The 27,333-nt window shown below is 34.4% G+C and overlaps 4 long non-coding RNA genes across 8 annotated transcripts; 2 read left to right on the forward strand and 2 right to left on the reverse strand.

The window, feature by feature from the left end:
- Positions 1 to 1,397: 1,397 nt before the first annotated feature.
- On the forward strand, positions 1,398 to 3,967 carry LOC117213452. The gene is made up of 2 exons (XR_004488660.1): positions 1,398 to 1,438; positions 3,467 to 3,967. It is a non-coding gene; the product is annotated as an uncharacterized LOC117213452 (long non-coding RNA).
- Positions 3,968 to 22,694: 18,727 nt separating this feature from the next.
- LOC117213451 lies at positions 22,695 to 23,720 on the reverse strand. Its single transcript, XR_004488659.1, has 2 exons — positions 23,222 to 23,720; positions 22,695 to 23,068 (listed from the first exon to the last, which is right to left on the reverse strand). It is a non-coding gene; the product is annotated as an uncharacterized LOC117213451 (long non-coding RNA).
- A 330-nt stretch (positions 23,721 to 24,050) lies between these two features.
- Positions 24,051 to 25,214, reverse strand: LOC117213450. 4 transcript variants are annotated; one of them, XR_004488658.1, is made up of 2 exons: positions 25,006 to 25,214; positions 24,051 to 24,251 (listed from the first exon to the last, which is right to left on the reverse strand). It is a non-coding gene; the product is annotated as an uncharacterized LOC117213450 (long non-coding RNA). The 4 variants fall into 4 exon arrangements; XR_004488657.1 differs by having other exon boundaries at positions 24,051 to 24,254; XR_004488656.1 differs by having other exon boundaries at positions 24,396 to 25,214.
- Positions 25,215 to 25,249: 35 nt separating this feature from the next.
- LOC117213453 lies at positions 25,250 to 27,327 on the forward strand. 2 transcript variants are annotated; one of them, XR_004488661.1, is made up of 4 exons: positions 25,250 to 26,003; positions 26,420 to 26,617; positions 26,712 to 27,000; positions 27,177 to 27,327. It is a non-coding gene; the product is annotated as an uncharacterized LOC117213453 (long non-coding RNA). The 2 variants fall into 2 exon arrangements; XR_004488662.1 differs by having other exon boundaries at positions 27,223 to 27,327.
- The last annotated feature ends 6 nt before the right edge of the window (positions 27,328 to 27,333 follow it).

A 27,333-nucleotide genomic window follows, 5' to 3' on the forward strand; every position in this document is an offset into this window, starting at 1 on the left:
CAATTTATTATATATACTATTAGCTAAGTAATTGCATATTTAATTAAGTCGAAATATAAAACTTAGTTATTTTAATAATTTAAAAAATAAAAAACTGACAAAAATTTCAATTTAATTTATGGTTGGAACAAAAGACAGTTATTTTTCATTAATTGAAATATTGCAATGCAGAGTACTTTCCAAAATACGCCGAGAGTATTCCTGATGGTGAAACGAGCGTTGCTTTATCGAATGCAGCTAAAGAAAACAACATCTATGTAGTTGGTGGTACGATGCCTGAAATAGAGGGCGATAAATTGTACAATACCTGTACTATTTGGGGTCCCGATGGAACTTTGATAGCAAAACACCGAAAGGTAAGTAATATATTCCTTTATGGCTTTGAATTTGAAAATATTGGGGTGAAGAAAGTGACTCTATCTAGGAATATACATTTAGGAATATACACAATTTAGGAATATACATATGTACATACGTATACTATAACCAATTCTATAATTTACGGTTTATAAAATACGTTATGATACGGGAAACGCTCATTTTTGTTGTAATGTGTAATATAAATTTTTCACATACGAAAATACTTATTTTTTCTCCTTTTTAAACATTATTAAATGATAAGATTTTTAAATAAAAGAAAGTGATAAAAACGCTGTCAGTTATTAAATAAAAAATAATTAAAGTTTAGGAGTTGGTAACTTTGATATTAAATTACAAAAGTTGCAGCAATAGAATTAGCGACTACATTTTTATGTTATTAGGTACATCTATTCGACATCGACATTCCTAATAAGATTACTTTTCGAGAGAGTGATTCACTCAGTCCTGGTAACTCCCTAACGACGTTCGATGTGAAGGGCTGCAAAATAGGTATTGGCATTTGCTATGATATTAGATTCGAGGAAATGGCACGCATTTATCGGAACAAAGGTACAGTAATTTAATCGATCAATACTTAACTAGCAAAAAATTAAATATCTTTCTTAAATATATTCTATATAAAATTAATATAATCTGTAACTCTGTATAAAAAGAAGCTTAATTTAAAAAACCAGTATATTTGCTGAAAATGAAACAAATAAAAGAATTAAAAGCACAATAAGAGGACTGCCCTCGCATATTCAGAAATGATGGAATGTGAACCGTGCAACTACGAAGTTAATTGGTATTCGGTGGCTTCATATTTCCTGCTTCTCTGGGTTAGGTTGCCAAATGCTGATATATCCAGCGGCATTCAATATGACCACTGGACCACTGCACTGGTCATTACTTCAGCGTTCCAGAGCGAATGATAATCAATTATACGTTGCTTGCATATCACCGGCTCGTGTTCCTTCAGCAAGTTACGTCGCATGGGGGCATACACAGTTGACCAATCCCTGGGGAAAGATTCTTTACGATTTGGAAACTCAAGAGAATATGGCAGTCACCGATATCGGTAATTTACAGCTTAAAATTAAAAGCGAGAGACCCATGATGTAATTAATTTTTAGTCTCGTTAATTTATCGATTTAGCCATCTTCCTCTGTATTTGTTGAATTTATTAGTAAGCATTACTTATTACTTCGTATGTTTCTTTTTTCTAACAGATCTAAAAGTTGTTGAGGAAGTAAGGGCTCAGATACCTACATTTTCTCAGAGACGTACAGATTTGTACGACACTGTCTGTAAGAAGGAGTAACTCTACACTAAAACAGAAAATGTTTTTTTATAATATTTCTACTATAATATCCTTTTTTTGTGAATTATTACTAATTTCTTATCATTTGTACTAAATGAATGACTCAATTAAGAAAACCAAAACGTTATAAATAATAATCTGTATATCTTGTGTATCAACATGTAATTGGATATTATAATAATATAGGAATGCTATAATAATATAGGATAATAATATAGGAGAATAATAATATAGAATAATAATATATAATAATAATATGCTTTTAAACACCTTTAATATCGATCACATAAATTGTTATAATTCACAATGATTACGCATACATAAAAGACCCCTTGATAGTAAAATTTACGATCAAAAGGCAATTACGTATCGTTTAACAACATTTAATTTATAACACCTTTTAAACATTTAGACAGATTAACACATAACACTTCTTATATATAAACATCAATTCGAAGTTATCAGCTTGGAGAAATTGGTCGATTAATACCTGTAGATTGTCTGTCTCGATGAAAGACTTAAAGAGGTCGTTTTACTAATTACAATAAGTAATTTCGACTTCTTTGCGCTCTCTTTTAACGCATTCGAGACCGAAAGAAATTCATATCAGTCAGTAGGCAAGGGTATAATATACATATTTTATATATAACTTATGTAGTAATGTATATATCATGTTAATTTCATATTTTTTTCAATATAGAATTATTATACATATATATAATAATATAATATATATATATATAAATAATATAATATATATATATATATAACTGTACATAATACATTATAGAATAACATAGTATATAATTTTATATTTTAAAAATATGAGGCATACTATTTAAGATTGTCATCGATTTAAAATCAAAGTATGAAAAGGATACCCTGGAGAGAGTAAAACACAGAATCATTCCAACTAAACATTCAGATCGTACCGACACCTAGGTATCGTCTTACAATTAAATCTCGGTCTCGAATTGATTAAAATGAAATACATACTTGCAGCTTCAACATCTTCAATATCGAGGAGATTCAAACTTTACAAATAAAAGCGGCCTGTTCCCCTTTCCACGACAGACTCTCATACCATATCCGCTCTTATCCAGGCTTTTACTTGAAACCAGCAATGCGTTCATTTACAATTTAAATTTACCCGGACCATCCACTGAATCGTCAGCCCTTTATAAATATATAATGAACCCAGAACATGTGCCTGTGCCCCTGGTATCGGTGTTCGGCTTGTGATGTTCGTACCGGAACCTTCGCACAATTTCAATTTGTCACGCGTGAACATCGATTCTTCCAAGGGTCACAGCTTTATGCGGCTAAATCCTTTAGAACGATTAAAATGATACTAATGATATGGTATTTTTTACAAAGATTTAACATATCCATAAAATAGGAAGTTTCGTGCTCTCCTATTTTATATTAATTATAAATTAATAAGTTTTATATGTGTTATTTATAGATCTGAGGCGGATGAAAAGAGAGTGAGAGTGCGTTTCGTCCCGGGACTACCGGTGGACTCGTCAGTAAGGCTATGCCCGGTAGTCCCTGCCTTAGACGTAGAGGGAGTCTCGCTAGGTGCGGTATTTATATCAATCGCTCGTATATTCGACCGCTAGCGAGTTAGACAGACAGACTCGTTGTCGTCGTAGCCCTCTAGTGTTGGCGGTTGGTACCCGCGGATCGCCCGGGAGGTGTTGCGCCGCGTTGATGCCTCGACCTGTCGGCGTCCTGTTGATACCGATCCGCCACAGATCTAATAAATTTTGTATTGGTTTACAGCAGGTGCTCCGGGTATAAACAGACGACAAACGAACAAATAGAAATTCAAACTATTGTCGTTGTTTAACTCGCATGGGACTATAAGCTCGAATTGGACTTAAACGTTACGATCGTCGAGAATAATTACTATATGTACCCTGTACGACGGGCAGAGAATCTTAAGTTATTAACGGCAATTCCTTTGTGCATAATTCAGGTTTATTAACAACCTGTAATGGATAATCATCGATGAACTCTTTTTGAATAAAGTTCACATTTATAAAGCAAACACTATAAAATACGACAGGACAATTGTAATCGATAAATAACATTTTATTAGGATATTATAAGAAGCTAAGATATCGAGGTACATTAAAATTGAGTCCGCTGCAACCCTCATGACATTTAAAATCCTACGCGTATATTGAGTAAAGTTGTTATATTAAATATAATCATATTAAATACAAGCTCGTCCGCTGGATTCCCAAATTATTTGGTTAAATACTTTGAATACGAGAATACCGAGTGTTAACAGTAGTAAATCCTCTATATGGTATGTTTACTTTGCTATCTTGAATAGGTAAATAACATTTCACTTTAACGCATTTAACCAATATTAATCGGACAAAATTACACCTTTAATATATTCCGATATTACAATAACTTACTTTTTTCTACGTCAATGGACACGAAAGACGTTGAGTGAGGAATTAGAACAAGTGTGGATCGTTGGAAACCACTATGCTGCGGTCTACCATTCGTTTTACCCTATATATACCACGGAACAAAGGATAATTTTCACCGGCTTGGCTATGGCTACTGGTGTGGATCCAAGTATTCGGGCCATACTAGACGCTATGCAGAAGCAGAACGAAATCAAGTTAAGAAAACTGTTAAAGGAGACTATTAAAGCAGCGACTAGTCGGAGTTATCAGGGTAGTTTAGTTTCTAATAATTTGAACAAAAGCTTGGAGAAAACAGACGTTACTGTAGGAAATGAAGAAATGGTTTTGAAAGAATTTTCAAAAGAATTGCAGTCTAATGTAGAACATTCTTATGAAAAGAAAGTATCAATTGACACCGCTTCACAGGATTATATTTTCATTAAAACAGACTTAATGTTTGATGTCAATAGCTCAACAGAATACCAGAAAGAGTCTGTGAAACGAAGGAAAGAAGATATTGCAGTATTGTATAATGATTTGTCACCATCTTCGTCACAAGATACTCAAAATTTACAAGAATGGTTTGACAAAAAAAGTAAAAGTTTAGGAGAAGCAGAAAAAGATCATAACAAGAAGGATAATATTTCAATGAGAAATATTTTGGACGGCGATACAAATAAAGAAAACCAAATTGAAACGAAGGAATTAGAAGCAGTTAGTAAATCAACTGCTGAAAATGATACAAAATCAATAGACAACGTTGAACAAAATATATCATTAGAATCCATACAAAAAGCAAGAGATAATGCTTACAATAATGAACATTTGCTTATAGAAGAAGACCAAATGATGACAGCGAAAAATGCGTGTGACACTACAGAATCAAAAACTTCAGCAGATCTTATGTCGAGAAATTTAGATGCTAATACACAAGAGAAGTCTTTAGAGAATAAAGATGACAAGAATCCATCTCCATCTATGTTAGATAGTAGTAAACGGAGCAGTCGTTATAATGTTGCTGCAAAGCCTGCTACTTCGCCAAAATTTGAAGAAATTGTTTATAATCAAACCAGACAATCAAACACAAATAAAATTTTGCGAAGCGCTTTAAAGACGAAATTAATCGAAGACAAGTCTGAAATAATTAATAAACAAAAGGCATCGGAAAATGTAGAAAATAAATTTGCCAAAGAAGAAAAAAGAGGTGTTAAACAAAAATCAATTTCAGATAGTGAAAACGAAACAACTGATAAGTTCGTCAACGAAGGGAAGTTCTTTTAACGAACACAGCTAGTGATAGCGATAGGTATAAATCTGTAGAAAATGATAATGCAGTAACGGGTGTAATAGCAACTGATGAAGCGAAACATAGAGGCAGACCTAGGAGATCGGATAAAGTCGAAGTTAAAAAAGATGAAAATACAAGTGTAAATTCCGACCAATTGCGGGGAGACGTAACCGCGAGGAGAGACGATAATAGGGGTGATTGAGTTTGTATAACACTGTGATTCACTGAATTATAAATTATATATTTCCAACACTTAGATTACACTGACGTAGAGAAATAAATAGTCAACAACTTGTCGCACGAAGATGTGATAGATATGTACGCTAGAGCAGGGCTCTTATAATGGAAATTAATGTATTAATGGACTTAGCACTATAATATATTTAGGAGAGAAGATGTATGTTCGACAACACCGAGAACCGACAAAAGATTTTCGTGAAGTATGCGACTCTCGCGCTATGTGTAGACTGCCGCGTTAGGCGTTAGTTTTTAGACTGACTGTCGCTCTTTTTCTAATACAGAAGAAAAGTTCGGTGTGGGTGTGCCCCTGTGTCTAAAGAACGCGGATTCGTTGTTCCCACTTTCGTTAGGAAAAGTGAGGGTAACGAACCGCGGTGTCGATTGGTCATGACCTGCACTACTGCTCGAAGGGATGAGTAGGAAGTCTCCTACCATCGTGGTGGATAGATGACTGTGTGCGTGAGGAAAACATAGCTTGTTTTATTAGAGGGCTATTCGGATTTTCCTAATGGGTGCATACCCGCTTTCTCCGTGTTTTAAGTACGCCTAATAAACCCAAGGACCTCTCTAAAAACCGACTGTGTTTCGAGAATATTTTTAAGCTTTAGAAATTCTTCAAGACAAACGGATTGAAGACACATGGCGAAACAATACAGGGAAGTGAAAGTTATGGTGGGTCCTTAGGTTTATTGAGGGTCGAAGTGACGTTACGCAGGCCGGTTGTTGTCCGGTGGCGCGAGCTGGCGCGGGCTGGCGTGCAGATGTTTTAGGCGGCGTAACAACAAGGAAGATCCTAGAAAATGAGAAGGGTGGATTAGAAGAACGAAGAAAACTCGAAGAAGATACAGAGACAGAAGTCAATTCAAAAGGTATATTAAATAATAAGTGCGATTTACTTGATACCGAAAGAGCTATTGAAATTAATGATACGGTTCAAGATATTAAATTTACTGAAGGTAGAAGCCGCACTCAAAATGATATGGAAGATGTAGTAGAAGTTTCACAAGAATTATCTAATAAAAGTAAGTTATCAGAAATAAGGATTGCACTTAACAAAATTGAATATACAAAAACTATTTTACGGAATAAAAAGAATTCATTAGAAAGAGAAAGAGGAGTAAGGGAAAAGAAGAAAATGTACAGACAGAACTGCAGAGTGCAGTGTATCAATGTGCACTAAAAATGCAAGCAACGTGACGATTACTTTTAGAACACCACAAGCACCACGAAAACACAATCAAGACCAAACAAGATCAAGTTCAAAAGTGAAGTTACGTGAGCTTATTACTGCTAACGACCAAAAATTGAATTACGATCCCGAGCATCAACTCGCTGATCTTCAAGTAGAATGTTCCGACAAAGACAGGACGACACAAGAGTTCGAGAAGCACATAGAGGACATGAAGGAGGAAGTGCGAAAATTAGAATTGCAACTCGACGAGTTACAAAAAAAAGAAAAACACACACGCACGTAAAAAGAGTTCAATCTTTTGGAATACAAATTGAAGAACTAACAATAAAATTAGAAGAAATAACACAGAAGAAATAAGTCACAAATATGAAATTGCCTGATGGCTGATGTTGATCGTTGACGTTTATAATGATTGAATTTCGTCAACGGCGCCATCTGGATCCTTGTTGAAAAATTAGAATAGCCGCAACAGCACCATTGAGCTCATCGCCCAGAGTAGAGTTAGTTCATGAGTCGAGGAGCTGGAGGATATCTTATCCTCAAGGATATAAATTTCACCAGTTCCAGTAATGTTTTTTACGTGGTCCAAGCATTCAAACTCACAACATCGTTTTCCAAGGCGAAATTTCCTGCATGGCTGTAGTAAACAGAAATCGATCAATTGTACAGATCAATCGTCACTCGACTGCTCGAGAATTCAGGTCATCCAGAGAATAGAATAGAGACGTGGAAAAATGTAGTGCGATCATCGCAGTGGGAGGAAATAGGGGGATAGGGACCAAATGAATGAACGAGATGTTAAGGACAACTGACGATAAGTTCTTCTTTTGTCGAGAATTGCATGTTTGTGAATGGTTTGTGGGTGGTTAGGTGGAGAGAATTGAAGAGTTTGGAGGTGACTGGAAGAGTGTTTTGGGCAAGGTAGATTGCAGAATAGTTGCGGTAGCATTGTGTTAATTATGGGTTTGTACATGTAATCTTTGTATGTATCACTACATACAACCTAACGTATATCTTTAATAATACATCAGAGTTTTAGTTATTTCATAGCTATGAATTTTATACTCTATAATCTTGACGTTTTATTTCACAGAAGCGTTTGAATATCCATAAAAATTAAATGAACCAATGTATTCATTATCTTATAGAGAAGATATATTATTTTTAATTATGTTCCAATTATTTATCATGATCCTGATTTCCTTATTCTGAAAATTTGAAAGGAAGTTTTGTAGTTTGATACTTTCAGCGACAAAGGGTCAATATTGCTTTAGTATATTTCGTCACATATACATGTATATCTATATATCCACCGAAAATGCGCTTTTGTAGACAAACGCTCGATTCGCGTCATAGCTTTTAAAGCTTGTCGCATCTCAATCCGTTGGAAAAAGTTTTTCCTGTAGCATATTTTATTTTTACGAACCAACAAGGTCTTTGTATATTTCCTTCTTTTCTTTGCTCCAATTCGCCCATTGTTTTTTCAAGGATAGTATTTCAGAGCCATTAGTCAAGTTCATTGTAACAATAAACGTACGTTTCGGAAACATTTTGTGCTGTGAAACAGAATACACTAAAGTTTGAAGGTCACATCGATTTTCGAAAGTTTATAAATGGAGGTGTATAACAGTATCACCAGCGACAGTATCACTGTCCCCAAGCGCCAAAATACGTTCTGACTACTATTTTATGTATCTCACAGAAGTATGTCTTCATTCATCATCTCCCATGCCATCCACCAACGTGTTCTTAACATGTTATCTCCTAGTAAAATATTGATGTTGAGTCAGATATCCAACTGAATAATCTTTTCGGTGTCTACTATAAGACATTTAAAACCAAGGCTCGTACACACGTGTGCTTATACGTCAGATGTAATACTTAACACGAAACCTGCTTATATTAATATTAAATTTATGCATAGTAGGATGTTCGACCTTTGTAAAAATGAAATTATAATACATACAGTTTCACCGTGGAAAAGTGAATCTTTCTAGCATGTCCACGCAAATGCAGGGGAGGGGAGGACTGTGCATGCACCAAACAACTTTACGTTCGTAATTTTTCACACAAATGTACAACTGTAGGGAAATAATTATCTCTGATTTTTCGGATGTTAGGAATCGACAATATCGCATAACGGAATGCTGTGTTCTACGTATTCTATTTTTGTTACGAAAGTGGTACAAACGAAGTCCACATAAGAATAGTACAACAAAATCGGTTGAGGTTAGGTTATCGTGCAGATATCGCGGCTTTTGCATTGGAAATCACGCAACTGCCAGTCTCGTCGTTCCTTGTAAACGAAAGAAAGGTATTGTAATCGGTCGGAATTAACATAAAACTCGTCGCATGCGACCATATGGCCTGAATGTTGAATAAACGAGACTAGAGCGCGAGCTATGTGATTCTAACCGTTTAGGCGGAAACTAATGATTGTAACCAGAGCCGAGATATATGCCAATATTACTTTGCTCGACAAAGCGTATAAGATGAGGAGAGAATCGCGATAAGGTAGAACAAGAGACAGATATTCTCTACGTAAAGCAAGTCTGTCAACTAGATTGAAATCCTATAGCTATAACTACAGTGAATCCATATTCTGGCGAATTGTCTTTTCACAAATGAAGCTTCTGAAGAACGGAATTGATACAATAACTACTGTTCATTCATAACTACTGTTGTAAGAATCTATATATTTGTCTATCTATATCTATATATATCGATCTATATATATTTGTCAGAATGTCATTTTATCAAAAAACCCATCCTCTGTAATCATAGTTTAACGAAGCATAATTAATAGAAGAGGTAGAGCGTTAAGTGGAGATGATTTAATCACAGTTAAGTAGATAAATCTCTATATTAGTCTCTTTAATTAAAATGTCCTACGTTTTATTTGCGTCATTTTTTTCCTTCATCCAATTTAAAATGTTTAAATAACAATAGCCTATACAATATAATTTTATGTAAAAAAATTGATTATACCATGTTTATTACAGATATTTAACATTTTTGTGTACATACAAAATTTAAATTATACCTCGCTTGAGAACAAAAATTCTATTTATTTTCCTAACATGTACTAATAATTATTGATCAAACTAGAAAAAGCTGGAGGAGATTACTTAGGAAGATTACTTAGCATCTTATATTCCTGGCAAGGCTCGAACGTTTTATCTTCCTTTAGATTTTCCTAAGTTTCCATTTCTCTGACTTGCTATTTTAGTTAGCTTAGTATACGTGCTATACATAGGTATGTATAGTGTCATGATCGCGACAGTCGTGAGTTACCCACGCTTTATCCTCTGTAAACTATTTATAAAAGAAGAACAAATTACATGTTAGAACTTTCATTCAATTTACCAATACAAATAATTTTAAACAAGAAAAAAGACCTAATGCAGTGGTTTCAACTTAAACATATCCAACAGTTATTTACGAATAAATAGTATAAATCTTTTAGCAACATGAAATTCGCGATATTTATTCAAATATTTATATTTACAGTGCGCCATCAGCAAAGAAAACGTGTTTATCGAAAGGTGCGCTATCGATTTTATGCTTTTTTATGCTTTTGCCACGCAAACAGGGAAATTGCAACTCAAAATTGAATTCGCACTGCAAAGCGTCGACGTTACGACATCAATTACATACTTCAAAAACACCAAAGGTATCACACGGAATCAGAGAGATTCTATGAGAAGTTAAACGCATAGTCACCCTATTGGGAATAGGATTGCTTTGATTCGAGCTCAAACATAGGGAAAGCTGAAAGAATCTTTTGCGGATCTTCCTTCTTCTCTACGTTGGATTTTATACAAAACGACTTTAACCTTTTCAAGGAAATACGGAAATAAGGATTTTAGATAGAGAGATTTATCTGGAAGAAAATGGATAGAAAACGTAGAACCAGTTCTTGTTGGTTGAAAGATTTTTTCTCTTCGCAGAGATTCAAGCTTTAAAGAACGATCAAATATGTGCGCAGCTGACTTACGCGTGAAGTTATTATTAAAAAAAATTGTTGCATTTAAAAGGATAAATATTAATTTAAATTTAAAAAAATTGTTAGTTCAATTATCATAAGTTTAAAGATATGTAAATATTGTATTTACATATCGAAAATCAGACAGCAATATTAATTAACACACCTAGTCAAACGCACACGTACTTTAAAACCGTGCTTTAAAATCGATATTCGCTGAAACAATACATCGCTCTGCGCTTCCAATTTGTTTTCGCACGAAGAGTCAGTCCACTCATTGTTACCGTCACCATCTCTACCGTAATCTATATTACTCGAATAAATTCTATATCTTGATTGGAAAATCACATATTTTAACGAACTTCCTTATTTTTTGTTTTTTATGACTTTAATTGGCAATTTCCATAATGTTCTATAACTTGACAATAGACTGATAATATTTCAGGATATATATACATACATCATGTTTTTGAGGATTCTGTAGTAAAATATATTATAATAAATTATAGGAAAAACAAACTATTTAAGAAAAAATTACCACCTTCGAGTAATAAATTATAGAAGGTTACCAATGTAATTTAAAACTTAAAACTTAAAAATAATCTATTACACGTAAGAAAGAAAAAGATTTCTTCGCAAACGGTAACTCGAAAATTACAGCCATTGCTGTAGAAACATAGTTTTACAGGGAGAAGAATTTCGCTAGAAACTCTCGACGATGTCACATCAAGCGAAAATTCAATAAAGCGATTACTAACCATACTACCAGCGGCAATCGTGTTACGGCAATTCGTAAATCAGTTAGTCTTCTATTTGCAGAAACGTCTCTGGCAATATCGTCACACTCTTGATTACGTCGGCGCTATCAAATGGTCTTTGGAAGAAAGTTTTAAATCGTATCGTATTAAATTTTCCATTATCTACTTTTGCCCATGGCGTCGTTCCAACAAATGAATTCGAGTTCTGAATCGCTTTGTCTCGTATTACGATTTTATAACGGTGTTTCTTTAAACTTTAAACGATCGTAATAAATGTATTTACGGACGATGACCGATATCTGGTCTGTCTTAAAGTTTCAACTAATTAGTGCCCCGTTACTTTGTTTCGTTATACACGGAAACGAATTTGTAAATAAAGATGTATAATCAACGATAACATATGACAGCGAGTATAATAACTGTCAGCAAAGGAAGACGTCGGTAAAATGATTGTGGTTGATTTCAGTGTATCGGTAAATAAGCTTTGACAGACGTTGCCGGGGGACTCGGTGTCGGTGAAACCGCGTCGATCAAATGATTGTCAGTAATTTAAAGATAACCCAATTTATTGATCTGTCTCCCCTTCATGGCGTTGTACGTCTCTCTATAAAACATATTCTACCTCGGAGGGCTGAAAAATTTAACTTGGTCTCACTGGACTGGACTGTAAGTAAGAAAATTGAAATGCAAAATCCACGTGTGAGCGCAACGGTTTAGATGGAAAATTCGATAGGACAATTATGTATATTAGCCTGAAAGAAAGCTCGTGGCTTCGCACGCAACACGTAATTTCCCTCGCTGAAATAATCCTATTACAACGATACGATTTAAAATTTTCCTTAACAGACCTCGCAATGTAATTCTTCATCTACAATTTTTTATTCGGCCTGAAACAAGAGACTTTCGAAGCCTTATAGAGTCTCGCGAATCTAAAAGTCAGGTTTCAACGTATTTTCGCGTCTTATTCTATAATACTGAAGACATTAAAGGTGTTAACGATTATTGTCTCACTATGTACGTACATCAAACGAGTACTTACGTAAGAGACGAATGGAAATGGAAACAGCCGAGAATAATTGAAGATAATTTGAATACGTTCCAGGCTATAATACAATTTCTCGTGAACCGTAATTGATTCGCAGAAGGGAATTGCTGCTTCTCACGACTAGCAAAGTGTTTCGCAAAAAAAAAAGAAAGAAAAAAGAAAAATGGTATCGGAAGGATAGAAAAAAAGCGGTGGCCTACATCAAGCAATGTTCGTTCATTTTCTATCGCGTAACAGACACTGGGATAACTGACAGAACGAGCGTATAAATCTTGCATCTCTCGACCTGACTTCTCCCGATGGAAAAATATTTACTGGTCTGGAATCGTGCATCGCTAATTAGTAAAAAAGTAATAAGCAAGAAAGCAATTATACTACCGGATTGGTATTTCTATTTTATTAGAGATTAATTAACCTGAGTAAACCAACAAAAACTTATCGAAAATCAATCGAAATTAAATCACCTTTTCAAACAGGCTATAAATAGCCAACTAATATTTGCAGTAATAAACTTCACTTTCGAATAAAGTATACGCTCTATAAATTGTAAATTGATAATTTCGTTATTATATCATTTTTCTTAGTCTAAACTGAATTCAGTGAAAAGAGCTTTCAATTGAATTACACACTTCATTAGTTTATGAATTATATTCGTTACCATACGTACAAAAGAAGGGTGACTGGTTTAAAAATTCAAAGGGTAGAACCTCCAAGCTCACGATTGGAAACAGATTCAGTTCAATGGTTTAATTTGCCATTTAATTGAATTCTCTGGCAATTTCAGCGAACTGTGGGCTTTAGAAGTGTCCAGCATTCAAAGGCAAGACCTCCTCCATCTTTCTCTTTCTTTCAGTTCCAACCTCAAGTAATTGACCTGTTAATTCGACGCTATATTTACATGCTAGCAAGGGATTCAGACGACTTCATTGCGTTAAATTCGCAATTTAGCAAACACGAATGTCTCAATCAATTTGTAGTTCGAAACAAATAAAAGATAATCAATTTTTCAAAATAACAATCGATATGTTCAATGCATTTGTCGATGCATTTGATCGTTATGTTCATTTAGCATTTTTATAATAAAAGCGTAGAACACATGTACATACACATAATATTCCATGAAATGATTTATACAGACTATGAGTCTCGTTTTATCATATTATAAAAGAATGAATTTCTCCCAATAAATGTAACTTCATACAAAATCTCGTTTAAAAAATTCAGTTTTTATTCTCATCAAATTAATTTAATATCGGAATATGTCATTTTAGTCGTTATAAAAATTTTATGTCAAAAAGCGTTCACAGATACATATATAAATAAATGTCCAATCCTATGCATCTATTTAAATCATTATTTAAATTCATAATTTATGAAATCTGAACTTAAATATTTATTAACAATATTCTGACGAATATGTAATGAAAGATAAAAGCAGCTTTATTTTTTTTTATAGGATGGCTCATGCTTTTTATTCATTTTATGTTTTTCGTTGTCAGCGCGTAACTACCTATCAGCCGCATGAATGCCAGGTTTTACTACTCAGAAGCGAAGAAGCGAAGAAGCAAATATACGTTACCTTGCATGGAAAAACGTTAGATACATATAAAAGTCATAACGTAGCTATTTACACATGGGGAATATTTATTTTTGTATGAAATATTTTTGCTTCTGAATTCTCATTATAAATGTACGTCCATTTCCTACGTTAAAGTACGTCTCTGCTTTGAAAACCTTCATTTAAATATAACGGTTAACAAAATATTATTAGAGAAATATTAAAACGAGACGCTAAAAGAACATTTTAATAAAGTACAAATGATTATTTGTTCTTTATTAAATTGCACTGCTGTAACTCTAATTTTATTAAATTCTAAATGAATCATTTATAAACTGAACCGGAATATAAAATTTTATTCCGCAAAAATCATAAAGTTGAAAGTTAGGAACGAATAACAAATGAATAACCTAGTTTCATTAAAAGGCACGTGGTTAAGGTACGCCAATCCGCGTAATAACTTTGACACTCCAATTATTATAAAATATGTATCCTTAAGGGATTTTTTTGCGCGAATGCAAAATACTTTTCATACGTGCAACTGAATAAATGGGGCGTGATTTTCAATATTTCTTTTTGTAGAATTTATAACAAAGTAACTTTTTCACAAATGTTTTCGCTAACATTTTTACAACGTAAATGTCTTCTTTTGTAATTAATAATTTCAACATTTCTCTGAACAGTTTCGTTGCGATAAAAAAAATATACAAAGCTTATGACGTGCTTGTTTAAAAATATTTATACGGAACAAGACTTTGAATTTGTCAGACCAATCGTTCTAACGAACGAATAAATTAAACGACTCGTAACAAAAAATTATTCCTGTCCATGTTTCTCTTTGTAAAAGTAATTCAAGGCAAGTTAGATGAATCGCTGTGTACCCTATTCGCGTAGCATGTGCTTTAACGACCAGCGTGCAAGCGTTAACGGTGTGCTTTAGTTTCTCTCTGGTTGTGTTAAGTGTTTAAGTAATGAGCATATACTCACTTCGGGCGGGTAGCATATGATCGACGTGCACCAGTCCGACCTCGAATTATAGCAGATGCAGTGACTGCAAACCGAAAATCCGCCAACAAACTTAGGAGCATGTCGAACGGTTTTTCCTTGAAAGTTAACACAGCTGCCGTTTGTAGCATCTGAAAACGATTCTCAGCTTGAATATCTTTGCCATTCGACGGTCGTACGCGCAGTTACGTTAACCGTTTCAACGCCACTCAGCGTGATCATGCTGTACGCGTAGTGTGGTGAACTGTGTCGCGATGTTTGGTTACGATTGTCAATTCACAACGCGCTCGGTTCCGAACGTAGCTTGTCGCTAGTCTATCAGAGTTTCCTCTCGTAATTACTTTTCTTTCAAATAATCGTAAACCAAATAAAGAAAAAACTAATGTATAAATTACCTCTTGAATTGGAAAACCAATTACAGAACGTCACACAAACAAAAGGTAAAGCACGAATATTTGGCAACCTTTTGACTCTTTAGTGTAACGTTTCTGATATAGCTGATGAAGTGAAGCGTGAACGCGTTGAACGGTATGTTTCGACAAAAAAAAAGAGCAGTGCAATCGAGTTGATCGGCACTTCTCGTAAATAAATAAACGAAGCGCTATTGCGCTTCATGGTACAATCCGATACGGATTTTTAAAACATCCCTGATACTGAAACGGCTAATAGCGTTACGAAAACGATCGTGCCAGGAAATTTTTGTTCAACGGATCCGCATTGCGGCTGCCACGATGCTTCTACGTAGCATTGATGCTTCATCGATGAAGCACGATTGAAATTGGATATTCGATTTCTTACTGGGGAGAGAGTTTTCATATCGTGTTTACTGTTTCACTTCGCAAGTATGCTTTACAGTATACGTTAGAACTTGAAATCGAGCTATTTGAGTTAAAGTCGCTTGTAGCTTGAAATGACGTTTAAAGGATATAAGAATAATAGAAGGCTAAAATTCAAAAGTGTATATATACATTACTAATATATAATGCCTATAATATATAATATAATAAATAATAATGCCTATATATTGACTACTTTATCAGTTAATTAAATCCGTGCATATCAAGTTTTCTATAATTTAGTACTTTCGTGTAACTACAGAAATTTGATGCAATATAAAACTTGATTAAAACAGCGATTCATTAGGAAACGAGAATAATGATGCAAATATTTTTTGTAGCCATTATATAGGATTTCGATCGCATAATTAATCAGTATCAACTTACCATTCTTTAACGGAAAAGCGTAAAGAGGGACAGGCGGTACGGAGACCGCAATTATGATTACTTTCAAAAAAAATCTCCAACAATACATCTTCTTAGTTGTAATCAGATCAGATGCGATCAGATGCGGATCAGAAAAGAAGTTTTGCAGTGACGTAAGTACTGCAATAGCCAGAAGTATCTGCAACAGAAATCAGAATACACTCGTTTTCGCATGGTTGGATCAATTTCGCGTGGGACTAACCTGATTGAACCTAACGCGGGATAATTGCTCAACTCACGACCTTAATCAGCCCGCTTGATTCTCTGTAAATGCTTGAAATTGACGCTTGGATTCTTTCCAGATTAACTAGCTTTGCCCGCCCCCCCCCCTCCCGTTATCTATTTTCTTAGATCGACTTAAACTGCCGCAACATATTATCTTTCTTCTTTTCTTTTCTTTTCTTTTCTTTTCTTTTGATCTTTTAAAGCCCTAAATCGCTGGCTATTATATTTTGTACACTCAATTACTCTGTAAGTCATAAGTACATATGTTTTACAACGTTATTTGTCATATTTCAGTTAAACCCCAGAAAAGCCAGAAATATATTTGCAGCGTGTTTTAACGCGTCCCTGGCAAAGATCTCAAAAACGAGTTGCGACACAATTTAAAGCGACAAATAGCACCGCGTGTCTCGTTGTGGTAACACACGGTTCGCCAGCTTTTTAAAGCGCTCTCCGTTTGCTTTTTCCTCTCTTCCCTGTCTCTTCGTTTTTTCTTAACGAGCAAAACCATTTTCGCGAGGACGAGAGTACGGAAATGACGTACTGGCAATTTTGTTTTGTGATAATACAAGCAGCTCGGTTTCAGTGAATTAAACTTGGCCCCAAGCTTCTACTTATCCCTACCTTCCTTTCCTTTATTTTCCCTTTTATATCGGTTTTGCGGTTTTCCACATTTCCATCACAATAAACCATGTTTTTTCTCGATTTTACATGTTAGCCAATGATTCACGGCAAAAGCGTCGACTGTAAAAATATTTGTAGTTGCAATAGCAACAAGTATGTTTTCTCAAATAGAAAATATTGGCAGCGTACACGCTGGCAAAACAATTCATGAATAGCTCGTCCTCTGCTTGTTATTTGTTTCGATACTGTTAGCAAACAAATTCATGAAACATACTGGTATAGCGTAAAATGAACATAAAAGTTTTGCGTACACTTGAGAGCTGAACTTTGGCTGTTATACGTATATTATATATATACGCACACAGTTATGTATATGTATATATATATAGAAAATTCCTTAGAACTTTGAGCTTAATAACATATTAAAATCATTAACATTAAGGAGGTGAACTTTACTTACCAATTACCAAAGTTTCTTCCGCCAAATAATACATAAAAATTGAAAAAGATAATGTAACTAGTTTTAACTTTTTTTGTGTTATAATTTGAATCACTCGATTTATCCGACTGAGGATGGTCGATCGCAATCTCAATTTATACATATTCTCATCGCATGAAATAGATCACATGAGGGATTTTCAAAAGTCGATGGAATATTAATGGCGATTAATTATTTACAGGTGTATTCTGTGCGGCTAAAGCAGTCACCTAATGAATTATTGAGTACCAGCAATGTTAGCGGTAAACAGGATTGCGGCTATGAATGATTCTCTAATGTGTATATTAGAGATGAATTTGATAATTTATCCTCATAATATGCAATCCGCTTTTAAGTGGAAATCATAATTAACAATTTCTGTTTGATCAAATATGAAGAGCAGATAAATCGATACGCTTAAATCAATATTAGAATTTCTTAACATTTTTATCAAATATTTTAGCACTGTAGAAGCGTCGTAGTAGAGAAATATTAGGTTGTTCCAAAAGTTTCTTTCGTTTTATAAGAAAGTAATAGATGTACAACATTTTTCGTTTTATATTATTTTATTGAATTACGTGTGATCCACCTTTTTCCAATTTAATATAAAATAATATAGAATAACATAACTGTCATTTCTTTATAAAACGAAAGAAACTTGGCACAACCTAATAGGAATTTACTTTTATTATCCATTATAAAAATGGATTGTTAATCCTCTAGGAGATACGAACAATATAATTGCAATTAATAAGGAATAAGCTAGCATAACTTAAACCAGCTTTTGCAGAAAGCTATTAGCTGAAGATGTTTATTAAACAATGACAACATGAATTTTCTTAAGTACCCCATTTGGTACTTAATCTACTTCGTAAGTACTGTGTGTCCTAGCCTTCAAAGGATGCAATTTTAACCAGAATGTTTCACATTACCTACCCGTATTGTTTCCTTGTAATATAATTTATATTTACATTATCTACGTTACGTTACGTTACATTCTACGCGTTAATGTAATGTGATTTTTATTTCTAATCGAAGTTATTTAAAATTTGTAGTATCTCAATAAAAAATTAACAGCCTGCAAAAACTTCACAGAAGCATTAGTATCTTCGAAACTATTGAATTCAAATGGCTAATATTCTTTAACAATATGCACTCGACGACGTTTATCGAGAGAAGTGATACTATTATGTGACGTAATAGTTAAACTTTCAATTCATATACATATATCGTTTATGAAAAAGTAGTCATTCTGCTTTTGTGATCTGTGACACACTATAAATTCTCATAAGCTAACTAACGCGTAATCTTCTGTAACGTATTAATATAATATAGGTATGTATATCTCGACTTTGAGCAACCAATTGGTGATAAATAAGCTTTAGTACATACTTCTTACACGTAACAAGAGACCAATTAACATCTCTGCTCTTAAAAGAAAAACGAAAGAAGCTCTGAAAAGCTGCAGAGTTCAGGTCGAATAACACCAGCTCAGATAAATGACCCTCTAACTTACCTTTGTCCTCATCGACGTCAGTGATTTTAAAGCTAGTTATACAGTGCACTTCTCAGCCAGCGTCCACGGCAGTCAATATTATTTAACGGATCTTAACGCGATGTAAAAAGGGAAAAAGGAGGAAAGAAGGAACAGGGAAGCAAAGAGAAGAAACGAATTTTTCATTTTCTCGAAACTGGATCAAGTTTCAGGCTGCTCGCCAAAGAGTCTGTAGCTAACGAGACAAGATTAGACAAACCACGCTTTAAAATTTCCACAGAACTATAATAATCCTCGAAATCAATACGATTTCAAATCGATCCATCTCCTGATTAAAAAATGAGATAGGATGAAGCTCACTAGTCGACCTTTGAACTTTCAATAGTGCTTACGGCTCGTATACTCTAGTTTGAATGCTACAATGTAAGCCAAGTCAACTGTAACTAGCGTTCGCGTGATTGTCGCTATCTATTATTCACGCGTTACACGTTCACCAGACAAACGCGTCTACCGGTTGACATTGTTTTCTGTCCTGAGTTTCAAAGCAATTATGTTGCTTCGTGTAATCAAATCTCGCCAAACTAACGATAAGTTCTTGTTTGATCTTACACAGTTACTAAAACTATACAAGTTAAACCAATCTAGCCTAAACAAGTAATGTCGTTATATATTCTTTTTTAAATCTATATATTGTTTAATAAATCGTGGTTAGGATATAGTAGCTGACAAAAATATTCGGACAAATATATTTGTAGAAACATTTTAGGAGTGTATTATGCATAGTGGCACCATTTAATACTGTACTGTGACTATCATGGTCGTGTTGGTATTATTCGAAACTAATCTGAAAATCTGTATGGAATTTGTAAGATATTTAGTACGAGTACTGTGCATTACTGATATGTACACAACCGAGACGAGATAACGAAGGTACTGCTCTCCATCGTTCATCGCTACGCGTTGCTAGTAGCAACGTATAATGCATATATATCTCGCAAAGACCATAAAAGTACCCAATGGAACCACGTTTAATATTTGATAATAATGTCACATTACAGTTTCGTCATTTTCAATTAATTAAACACGACCCTCTCTTTAAAAATTAGAAGATAAAATACGTAATACAAATCTACTCGAAATCTTTTAAACCTTACGGACGACTACTTATGGTCTTTAAAAGCAGCAGGGATTAGCAGAATATTAACTGCGGATTTTTCTTGGACCGCAGCATGCAATATGGAATATGGTTATTAAAATGTACACTGAAAATTTCATATCCATAAGATACTCGTGCTTGTAGAACCTTGAAACTGAATTCTTAACCCAAATAGTCGACCGCGATACTCGAGAAATTTTGCGAAGCTGACGTCAATACCAATATGTACCGTCGTTGTGCTATTATTTCGTGATAAGCCGTATTGATTGCACTTCCATTTCACGGAATTAATTTTTCCACACAAAAAGTGATAACGATAATCGAAAAAGGAAAAATATACTACCACTTTTCGTATCAGCATACACAAGCGCACTCGATTTTACACGAGTATACAATTTGCAAATTCGACGGAACGATCGGATTTAATTATTTTTTCGATATTTCAGGCATCAAGTTCTATTTACACATCGAACGTTGAAATACGGCGAAATACAAAATGTACAAACCACTCTGGACATTAATTAACTTTATACGTTATTGATTAATTAAAGAAACCAACCATTGTGTTGATTTTTACACTTTGAAAAATTGTTATCCACTTTTGCTTTGTTTAAAAATTGAAAAAAAAAATACGTTTATTGTAAGTCACGAGTATCTCTTTTATTTATTTAAACTTTAGATCAAATATTACAATTTATAAATATATCATTTATTTAGATATACTTGTAATATCTGTTTTATAAGTTTGTACAACCATTTATCTATTTATCTATTTTATTTGCACATAATCTTTAAAGACTGATTTTGTAAAGAATAAAAAATTGTGATTCTATTTAAAAACGATCGTGTCAGACTCAAGTGATAAGCGATATATATTTCAGCGATATATATATTCAGATTTCACCATCACATAAACGGTGCTATTGGAAACGTTTCACAATGGACGTCTTACAAGCGCCTGCGATGTCCGTCATATGTAAAGCTATACCACTGAATCACGGCCGCCATTTAGTGATTAAGGTCGATCACTTAGAGCTGTTAATCCGACATAATGGCGAGCAATACATCGAAGACATTATTGGAAACACAGTTACAGTTCAATTTCATTGAGCTTATTTGCAAATAAATGTGTACAATATATTTTAGAGGTTTTAAATATTACTGCTGACTAAACTTCGCGTCTGCGCATCATCTTTCTTTAACTTTTTTTGCATTTTCTTATCGACGCATGAAGACGAAATGCGTAAATTTTATTATTTATTTAAACATTACTATATTATGCTCAAAGTAGCGGAATATCGTTTTATTATCAATATATGAAGACCTAAAAGAATTAAAAAAGAATTAAAAAAATATGTAGTTCAATCAATACTTCGTGTATTTTTCTATCTCCACAAGACAATATCCGGACCAGTTACGCTTACAGTATCAACAAAGATTTGTCCAGCCATACGGAATAAGTCGTACTCAGTAGTTTAAAAGTATTAACCGCACGAACTCCAGAAACACTTTTGAAGTAACTTTCGAACCAATAAATCCCCGAACTAAGAACTGTCATATTTCGTCTCTATTTATCGAATATTGTTAGAAAATGCAAAAAAAAAAAGAAGTTAAATAGAAAAAGTACTTGGAAACTTAAAAGAAAAAATCTCGAAAAATCTCTTAATACTTTTTACTGTCGTCTTGAGACGCACTATATGTTAAGCTTCTTCGTAGTTACAACTTTTACCGCAGATGTAACGAACTGACAAATGCTAAATTTTAAATAAATGTTTTTAAATAAATGTTTAAAATAATACATTAAATGTATTAACTTTGTTGCGCAGTTTCATTTAATTTCTTACGATACGGAGGGTTTAATTACGTTTAAGATATCTATTTGAATCTTTTAAATTCGAAGTTTTTTAAAAAATTACCTTAAACTTTATAAAATTAAATCGTCTTTCCACTTTGTTGTATCATAAAACAGTCGTCTTAAAATATTCTATATTTTCCTCGACTTAAAAAATCTCCCTACAGAAAGAATAAAGAAGAATAAATTTCCATACGTTAAATTTCGCGTGATTGATGGAATACATAACGATAACGAGAACTAACTAGCGACAACAAGCAACCATTAGCAAGGACAACTGGCGACTATAACTGTCGTCTCTATGATGTATGGCGACTAAGGAGAACAGCCAGCAACTACGGATTACATGTAACAACCAATTGCCCCACTTCTAAAAGGCAACTAACTTGCAAACCCTTTGATGGTTTCTGTAGCGTGATATACCCCTTGAACGTGGTTAAAGAATGTGGTCGCCGCTGGACGGCGGTTTGACAGCAGAGCGATCTCGCCAATTCAAAGCTTGACATTACAAACTACCGAGAATCATTAGGCTCGTTATCGAGCATCTAGCTTTCAGAAGGTGCTTTATCATATGATATGACTTCACGATATTTTTATAGCAAGAAGAATGGCCAACCTCTAACAAAACAAATTTTTACTAAGTGCTGCATGTGAACTGCAGGCCGGCCTACTAGGGAAATTTGACGAATGAATAAACTAAAATATATACGAATATATTCGTTATATCATAAAATGCCCGCATTATGTTCTCTAACACCATAGAGGAAGCTAAATTTATATATTAAAAAATTGGAATACCTGTTGTAAGAGAGTTAATTAAATTCTAACCTATCGATGACTCCATAAAAACCTTTATTTCCTAAAAATGTATATCTTCCAAATTCTCCTTAGAAAGTATCATAGAGAAAATATGAAACCTGAAAAGTACATCACGCTGATGCCTCGATCAACCCTCGTGCTTCGCAGTCCATGTGTCCGAGCGATGAATTCCCTCCAAACAAGGAAAAACCAAAGGGGTTAGGTTCTTCGAAGGACGTGAGAGGGTAAGGAAAGCAACGGGAACGATGATCACGCAATATACTGGCGGCGTACGTATAGAACGGCTGTTGCGAGAGAGTTCGCAAGAAACAAGAAGAAAAAAGGAATCGTAGGCCGACGCGATTATACGCTGTCGACGGACAAACAGCGACTGAGCCTAACTGAAACGAACTCTGTCGCAGTATGAGCACGGGCTACGTTCGCGGGTCGATCGAACACGTTCTGCGCCTCTCCTCGGCACCGGCGTCAAAACCACCCCCGACGAGCGCAACGCACTGGTGCACATGCAATATTAACCACTGGTCTTTCCTTTTTCGCGCGATATTATATCAGCACCTATGATACCATTTCAAAGACCGCAATCAAAACATTAAATACCGCATTAAAGCCATACAATAATTCGCAATATTCATTCGTAAACGTTATTGTATATGTACTTAATTAATCGTTATTATGTTTCGAATGATTTACTACCTCGTATTCCATAAGCAGATATATGGTTCATTTTCACCTCAAGTACGATATAATTTCTAACAAATGTTTATAATTCACAATGTAAAATATTTATAATTCATTGGAAATATTTTTCTATCGCGGTATAGTGGTCAAATTTCACATAAATCACAAAGCTATACTCACGACATGACAAATCATGAAGATGTCATGAAAAATGGCATCCGTCCATATATATTCAAACGCAACGAACAAGTTCGAACTTTTCGAGAACAAACGATTTGTTCGATAACATCTGTCGCGAGCTTCTCTTCCTTTAACGATAACAATTGACAACTAAAGCTCGAGAGGCTCGTAAGGATGAACAGCGACGAGTATCTAGAAGCTATGTACTCACCTGGGCAAGGAGACTCCAACACCAAGGACGTTGGAAGTTTCGAGAAGCGATGATGGAAACTGAAGTAGCACGTCAGGTCAACTCCGGCGAAAACTGCTAAAGAAAGAAAAATCCAACTAATTTGTTTCCAACGATAAAATGAAATTAATTTGTTTCACAAATTATTAACTGGATATTATTCAAAAATTATTCAAAATTCGCTTGATTGATTCACGGCCCGGGACATTTGGGTCATACCATTTTGGTAATGGACGAAAATGGCAGAAGGAAGAACGACCGTTTTTTTCATATTTCTCTTTCCCCGGGAAACGATGGAATGCCCGAGCACCTTGTTTCATTTCCTCTCGACATCAATTTCAATCTTTTTAAACGAAATATAATCTGAACGATGAAAAGTTCATTCAAATAATGCTTCGCGCCAGACACTCACGAAAATTAAGAAGAAACACGGAAAATTCGCGAATAAAACGGATTTCTTTGTCCCAGTGAGATAATAAACCTCGTTCACGTATTGGTTTTTGAAATCAATATATCCACCAATGTGCACTCGTTTAACAAGGGTGATGGAACGTGCCAAAAATCTCTCAAGAGGGTCTTGGCAACGGAAGAGTCGAAAACGTCACAATTATGAATGAAAAATTCGAATAGTTGCTGATTTTACAGTCGAAACCGATAAAGAACTCCAGATATTCCCCCAATTAATTTACAATAAATTCGCGAAAATGATCGATTGCTGACGTCATTGTATTCTAGAAAGATTGTAAAACGATAAGAATTTATTGAAAAAACTTATATTCGATGATAACACTTCTAATAAGAGTACTAAGAGGAGCGATTCTGTACTCACCTTCCTGTCTCGAAGTACCGAACGCAATTAACCGTCCGCCCAGGATGGAACCGTTCGGAACTTTTGTAAGTCACTGCACGGCCGCTGCTTATGGTGGAAATGTAATAGATATAAGTACAGAGCGCGTGAGCGAACTAAAAACGCGATAGAGAAGTAGAGAGAGGATGTTCCGTCCTTGTCTAATGACGCGCACTTGTACAGGAAATATGTAACAGAGGTATACGAGCAGCGTCAGTGTCACTAGTGTGCATGCCTGATTAAACAAGGACAGGAAGTATCTATACATGGTGTTCTCTTTCTATTTCCATGTTGCATCCATCTTACTATACAGTACACACACTCAGCTATTCTATCATTATATTTGTGCGTTGCTTATGTGTGAACCAAACATTTCCATGGCAACAAATCGTTTGTCTCTTGTTTGATGCTCGGTTTTCAACGGAGTTGAAAGAATTTTTTAAGAGAAACGTAATGGACGGGTTGTTTTTAAAGTAATAAACGGAAATTCTCGTATCCATTGAGAAACGATAGGCGATTTGAAAGTGTCACTATGAACGGTGATTTATCGATGCAAGGTAGTATGAATAAGATATTTTATAATCTGCGAAAAAAGGTAAGGAATATTATAGATTTTAGATTTTAGATTTTAGATTTTAGATTTTAGAATTTCCACGTCACAGACGAGTGTGTTTTGTTATTTGATTTGTAATATTGCTGCAGTTCTCTTAATAGCTGTTCGTTTCATGCGATACTCGCACATAGTATCTATGACTTTTGCTTCTAACAATTTTTATAATTAGGCTGTATCAAATATTTTTAACGTTCGTGTTTCATGAAAAATCATGTGTAACTCGTTGAATTCGCAAATGTAACAAAAAATTACATGAAAAAACTTATATTATTGTGATGAAAAAATAATTATATTAGGAGGAGAGTCGTATTTCGGAACGTCATCGGAACATATTATACCTTGTATGTGATTATTTGGAACACAATGGGTGAGTATATTATAATTAAAATATATTCCTAGTTCCAATTCTCTTGAATAGTGTCAGTGACCAATCGAAATAGAAATCAGTGGACATCGTGGAAAGAGAAGGCGAAACCAAATTTGAAAATTCGACATCGGTAATTCAGTAGTTAAGAATAACTCAATCGATAATGTAGATTAACTAGTTATAAACAAATATATGAAATATAAATTCAAATTATTCTTATCCATCTAAAAATTGGAAATTAAAGAGCAGAAGACAAGAAATTATCTTCGAGGATTTATATAGTAAATACATTCTTTTGCCTGTCTTACCTAGAGATAAAACAGTTGTTTGATGGTTATCTTATAGTGTTCAGTCATTGCGAAAAATATTTTTAATCAGTTAAAAACTATAATTAATTAAAAACTACATTTCTTTAGGTATATAGACATTAGCGATGTATTATTCCGGGAAGCTCGTCTATCTCCAGAACATCGGGTCTGCGACAACATCGATTTGGAAATTATCGTTGCAGAGTATGAAAATTATTACAAGATGAAATTTCAAAAATATCCCATATTGTGTAAGAAAATAACTGGAAGGGAAATGACGAGGGAAGTGACAAATGCAAGCAAAACGTAAGAATTTAAATTATTTAACGATATTAAACGGTATTCAACGTATCGTATTCAACGTATCGTATTCAACGTATCGTATTACAATATGATCCAGTGTTTGTAGAAGTATTGAGACAAAAGCCAAATCTGTTAGTAAAGAAGCGAGAAGTGAGCCTGTGAAAGAGACAAATCTACAGCAGAAGATAACTGATGACAATACGAATCATATTAATCTCGCAATGACAGTGACGTCACTATTCCCCAATGAGAGTGATGGACGTTCATCAGAAGAGCTATTTAACGTCCCAATGGAACAATCCATGCAATTGAAGATATTGAAATGCATTGAAAAGCTTTATTAAGATAATCTGGAATTACGAAAGATTGCTGAGGACATCTCATGCGTAAGTTATTTTCGATTAATATACGTATCGTAAAGCTTTTAAACGATAAAATTCCCATCGATAAACCGTTCAACGTATATCGACGATGACGTGATTTCAGTAACGCTTCAAATATCAAATTACGTAACGTTTACTTAATATAGAGAAGATGCCATTTTATCTTTGTATCGTCACAGGAGATCATAGTAAACAAATTAAATGTACATTGGGATGACGTTATAGGCCTAGAGGAATGTAAAACCGCTGTTAAGGAGGCCGTTGTGTATCCCCTTAAGTATCCTATCTTTTTTGATGGCCCGTTTTCCCCCTGGAGAGGTATTTTGCTGTACGGCC

Source organism: Bombus bifarius, unplaced genomic scaffold (assembly GCF_011952205.1).
Source record: "Bombus bifarius isolate JDL3187 unplaced genomic scaffold, Bbif_JDL3187 scf7180000009103_frag, whole genome shotgun sequence".
In the NCBI taxonomy this organism is placed as follows: domain Eukaryota; kingdom Metazoa; phylum Arthropoda; class Insecta; order Hymenoptera; family Apidae; genus Bombus; species Bombus bifarius.